Genomic DNA, 6193 nt, shown 5'->3' with positions numbered 1-6193 from the left:
CCTCTGTTAATGCTTGTATCACTTCTGTGCAATTTTCTACACAGCTGAATGTAACTTCGATAGTTTTGGCAGACATATAATACTGCTTGCAAATGACTATACATCATATACTAGGTAAAATAAAAATGTTTACAAGATACCCCCTAGTAATTTTGAAAAAAAAATTAAGTGTATGCATTTTGTCTGGAAGCATTACTTTCTATTATGTGTATTTTTTGATTAAAAAAGTGCATATAACCTTTAAGTCTGAAGTGCCATTGTGTTCCAAGTGCTTGTGTAGTGATCAGGATGATAGAATATGTCGAATAAAATTGTTTACACCTACCTACCACATAACATTTCTCTGGGAAGTGGCAAACCTTTTGCTCTGATAATGCTTGTATTCCTGCAGTTCAATCTGTCCATAAGGAGCAGAATTAGGCCATTTGGCCCATCGAGTCTGCTCCACCATTCGATCACGGCTGATCCTTTTCTCCCCTCCTCGGCCCCACCTCCCGGCTTTCTTTTCGTAACCTTTGATGACCTGTCCAATCAAGAACCGATCAAGCTTTGCCTTAAATATACCAAACAACCTGGTCTCCACAGCTGCCTGTGGTAATAAATTCCACCACTGCACCACCCTCTAGCTAAAGAAATTTCTCTACATCTCTGTTTTAAATGGACGCTGCTCTATTCTGAGGCTCTATCCTCTTGTCCTAGACTCTGCCACCATGGGAAACATCCTTTCCACATTTACTCTGTCTAGACCTTTCAACATTCAAAAGGTTTCAATGAGATCCCTGTTCATCCTTCTAAATTCCAGTGAATACAGACCAGGACTATCAACATTCCTCGTAAGATAACCCTTTCATTTCTAGAATCATCCTTGTAAACATGCTCTGGATCGTCTCCAATGCCAGCATATCTTTTCGTAGATGAGGAGCCCAAAACTGTTCACAATACTCAAGGTGAGACCTGACTAGTGCCTGAGAAAGCCTCAGCATCACATCTCTGCTCTTGTCTTCTAGACATCTTGAAGTGAATGCTAACATTGCATTTTCCTTCCTCACCATTGATCCAACCTGCAAGTTAACCTTCAGGGTGTTCTGCACAAGGAGCCCAAGTCCCTTTGCATCTCAGATTTTTGGATTTTCTCCCCATTTAGAAAATAGTCTGAATGTTTATTTCTACTACCAAAGTGCAAGACCATGCATTTTCCAAAACTGCATTTCATTTGCCACTCTCTTGCCCATTCTCCTAATCTATCTAACTCCTTCTGCACCCTACCTGTTTTCTCAACACTACCTGCCACTCTATCAATCTTTGTATCATCTGTAAACTTGGCAACATCTAAATCATTGATATACAGCATAAAAAGAAGTGGTCCCAGCACCGACCCCTGAAGAACACCACTGGTCACTGGCAGCCAATTAGAAAAAAGATCCTTTTATTCCCACTCACTCTCCTACCAATCAGTCAATGCTCTCCCATGCAGTAACTTTCATGTAATGCCATGGGCTCTTAACTTAGTAAGCGGCTTCATGACTAGCACCTTGTCAAAGGCCTTCTGAAAGTCCAAATATGCAACATCCACTACATCCCCTTTATCTACCCTATATTTAATCTCAAAGAATTCCAACAGGTTCATAAGGCAAGATTTCCCTTAAGGAAACTACGCTGACTTTATCCTATCTTGTCCTGTATCACCAAGTACTCCATAGCCTATCCTTAACTATTGACTCCAACATCTTCCCAACAACTGAGGTCTGGCAAACAGGTCTAAAATTTCCTATCTGCTGCCTCCTTTCTTAAAGGGTAGAATGACATTTGCAATCTTCCAGTCCTCTGGCACGATGCCAGATTCCAATGATTTTTAAAAGATTGTTACTAATGCCTCCACGATCTCTACCACAATCTCTTTCAGAACCCTAGGGTGCAGTTCGTCTGGCCTGGGTGACTTATGTACCCTTCGGTCTTCCAGCTTTTTGAGCACCTTCTCCCTTGTAATAGTAACTTCGCTCACTTTTCTTCCCTCACACACCCCAACATCCGGCACACTGCTGAGATCCATTTCCAACCTGATTTTCCCAATCGATGTGCATGTTGAAATCTTGCATGACTACCATAACATTGTCCTTTCGACATGCCTTTTCTATTTCCTATTGTAATCTATGGTCCACATCCCAGCTACTGTTGGGAGACCTGTATATAACTGCCGTCAGGGTCATTTCACCCTTGCAGTTTCTGAACTCAACCCACAAGGATTCAACGTCTTTCAATCATACATCACACCTTTCTAACTATTTGATGCCATTCTTTAACAGCAGAGCCACACCAACCCCTCTGCCGACCTTCCTATCCCTCCGATACAACATTCGGCTCCCAACTACAACCATCCTTCAGCCACGATTCAGTGATGGCCACAAAATCATACTAATAATCTGTAAAAGTGCAAGAAGATCCCCACCTTATTTCTTCTATTCCATGCATTGAGATATAACACCTTGAGTGCGCATTTGCTACCCTTTTTGATTCTCCATCCAAATGCACTGATACTCACCATGCTGGCTGCAATTATGTCCTATCTTCTTCCTGTCCTTCCTGACAGTCTGATTGCACACTATCTTTGCTTTTTTATCATCTGACCTATCCTGAATCCCTTCACTCTAGTTCCCACGCTGCTACCAAATTAGTTTAAACCCTCCCCAACAGCTCTAACAACCTGCCTGTGAAAATATTGGTTCCCCCCCCCCACCCAGGTTCAGGTGCAACCCATCATATTTGAACAGGATATACTGTACCTCCTCCCAGAAGAGATCCCAATGACCCAAGCACCTGAAGCCCTGCTCCTTACCCACACATTAATTTGCTAAATCAGCCATTTTCTACATTTCTCTGGGAAGTGTCAATGTATGCCTTTTGCTTTGTTGACACTTATATTGTTTCCGTGTAGTTTGTCATACAACTTAATTTAGCTTCTATAGTATAGGCAGCACACACATCAGACTAGTTCCAAACTGTTCTCAATCATAGGACATGTAAAATAAAAACGTTTTCAACAACATACCCATTCATATTTCTGAGCAAAATAGAAGTATATGGTTTTTGGTCTGGAAGTATTACAGTTTGTACTTTCCATTTTGTATTTTTTGTTATGCAAGTGCATATAACCTTTCAGTGTTCAGTGCCACTGTTATCAAAATGCTTGTATAGTGATCAGGGCGATAGAATGCATAAAATAAAATTTACCCTAAAATCAAATTAAAATAAAATAAAATAAAACAACTTACCACATAGTATTTCTCTGGGAAGTGTCAATATATGCCTTTGGTTCTGTTTACATTTGTATTGCCTCTGTGCAATTTGTCATACAACTGAATGTAACTTCTACAGTTTAGGCAGAACACACATAATACTGATTCCAAACCACTATCCATCATAGGATACGTAAAATAAAAAAGTTTACAACGAGTTACCATTTAGTATTTTTGAGCAAAATAGAAATCTATGTTTTTTGGTATGGAAGCATTACTTTCTATTCTGTGCATTTTTTGTTATGCAAGTACATATAACCTTTCAGCCTAAAGCACCACTTCGAATCAAATCCTTGTATGGTGATCAGGATGATAGGATACATAATATAAACTTGTTTACAGCAACTTACCACATAACATCTCTATGGAAAGTAGCAATGTATGCCTTTTGCACTATTAAAGCTTGTAGCACTTCTGCGCATTTTGTCATACAACTAATTTAGGCAGAGCACATATAATACTGGTACCAAACTGCTCTATATCATCTGATACATAAAATTAAAATGTCTGGAATAAGTTACTGCTGAGTATCTTTGAGCAAAATAGAAATGTATCCCTTTTGGCCCAAAAAGCATTACTTTCTATTCTGCGTATTTTTTGTTACGCAAGTGCACCTAACCTTTCAGCCTTAAGTGCCACTGTGATCCAAATGGAGATCAGGAAGATAGAATACAAAAATTGTTTACAACCACTTACCACACAACATTTTTCAGGAATGCTTCAATGTAGGTCTTTTGCTCTGTTAACACTTGTAATGCTTTTGTGAAATTTGTAATAAAACTGAATGTCATTTCTATGGCAGAAGGTGCACATGGAAATAACTGGTTCCAAAGCATTCTACCCCATAGGATAAAATATTTAGAAGAAATTACCACATTGTATCTTGGAGTAAATTAGAAGTGTACGCAGTTTGCTCTGGAAAAATTACTTTGTATTGTGTGCACTTTCTATGAAGCAAGTGGATATAACTTTTCAGATTTAACTGCCTCTGTTGTGGCAATAGGTGTATAGGCAGCAGGACCATAAAATACTCTTCCACATCGACTCCTATCCAAATTGCACACTCCATTTCCAGTAGTGATATGAAATCCATCTGCGAACCTGGTGGCTTAAACAAGCAGTGCCTAGCAATGCCCCAGCATTACTCATCCTCCAAACCAGCCTTGCCTCTGCCTGTCTCCTCACTGTCCGCGGCAATCGTTCACCATGATACTGGCAAAGAATACAGTGCAATATAGCTAGTTGCAGATATGGCCAGAGAAATGACAGATGGAGCTTAACCCAGATAAATGTAAGGTGTTGCACCTTGGTTGGGAAAATGCCAGGAGACAGTACACCGTTAAAGCCAAGAAACTTAACAGACCAGAGATATCTTGGGGTCCAAGTTCATAGCTCCTTGAAAGTGGCTACACAGGTCAATAGGGTGGTTAAGAAGACTATACGGAATGCTTGCTTTAATTAGTCAAGGTATTCAGTTCAAAATATATTGCAACTTTATAAAACTCTGGTTAGGCCACATCTGGAGTATTGCGTACAGTACTGGTCATCCCACCATCGGAAGGATGTTGAGGCTTTGGAGAGGGTGGAGAAGAGGTTTACCAGGATACTGTCTGTTTTAGAGAGCACATGCTATCATGAGAGGCTGGACAAACTTTCATTGTTTTCTGTGAAGCAGAGGAGGCTGGGGAGAGATCTAATAAGAGTTTTATAAGATTATGAGCGGTATAGATACAGTAGTCAGGGTAGAAATGTCTCATACCAGAGGGCATGCATTGAAGTTGAGAGGGAATAGATTCAAAGAGGATGTGAGGCGTAACTTTTTTATTCATTTTCATGGACGTCTGAAATGCACTGTCTGTTAGAGGCAAATAGAGACTTTGAAGCGATTAATTTATGGGTTCTTTGATTTACTTTATAGCTGATCTGGTGCAAAATTGTGGGCCAAAGGGCCTGTTCCTGTGCTGTACTGCTCTATGTTCATAAACTTCTTCAAAGCCTTCCTAGAAATGCAATACTCCAGATCCTTTCCAAGTAGTTTTATAAAGCTGCAGAGTGCATCCTCGTGTGTTGGTGCATGGCCAAGTGGTTAAGGCGTTCGTCTAGTGATCTGAAGGTCGCTTGTTCGAGCCTTGGCTTAGGCAGCGTGTGTGTCCTTGAGCAAGGCACTTAACCACACACATTGCTCTGCGACCACACCAAAGCTGTATGGGCCCTAATGCCCTTCCCTTGGACAACATCGGTGGCATTGAGAGGGAAGACTTGCAGCATGGGCAACTGCTGGTCTTCCATACAACCTTGCCCAGGCCTGCGCTCTGGAAACCTTCCAATGCGCAAATCCATGGTCTCATGAGACTATATATATACTTCCACGATTCTTTAACATTTTGATACCGGCTTTGATACACTTTCTTTGCTACCCGATTGAATTGAATTGTGTGGCCACTTTCAGATCCCGCTGTACATAAAACCACATCCCTCCTATTACAATGAGACCAGAAATGAATGCAATACAGTACTCCCGTGTGTGAGGAAAAGCCTGCCGGGCTCCTCCAGTACTGTACTTTGTATGTTGCTCCGGATTCCGGCATCTGCAGTTTCTTGTTCTCTGAGGTTGTAAACACTGGTGATGGAGCTGTGCGCTACAAAGGGAGCAAGGAAGGGTCAGGGGCAGAGATTACTAGAGTTGACTTCCCCAATCCAGGGGAAAGTTGCGACCATCCAGAGGAATAATCTGATCGAAATGGTTCTCTGACCGGGATGTTCTGCGTGCTAACCCTAACCGTTTTTGCTTTGGTACTGAGAGAATTATCTGAGTAATCCCGGTGAAATATAGGTCAATTCCCACCCCCCGTTCGGCCCCTCTAACTGTCCGTCGTTCACTGCAGCAGCGAAAACAACTA

Source organism: Mobula birostris, chromosome 24 (genome assembly GCF_030028105.1).
Source record: "Mobula birostris isolate sMobBir1 chromosome 24, sMobBir1.hap1, whole genome shotgun sequence".
Taxonomy (NCBI): domain Eukaryota; kingdom Metazoa; phylum Chordata; class Chondrichthyes; order Myliobatiformes; family Myliobatidae; genus Mobula; species Mobula birostris.
The sequence above is the reverse complement of the archived record's forward strand: the minus strand, read 5'-3'. Positions refer to the sequence as shown.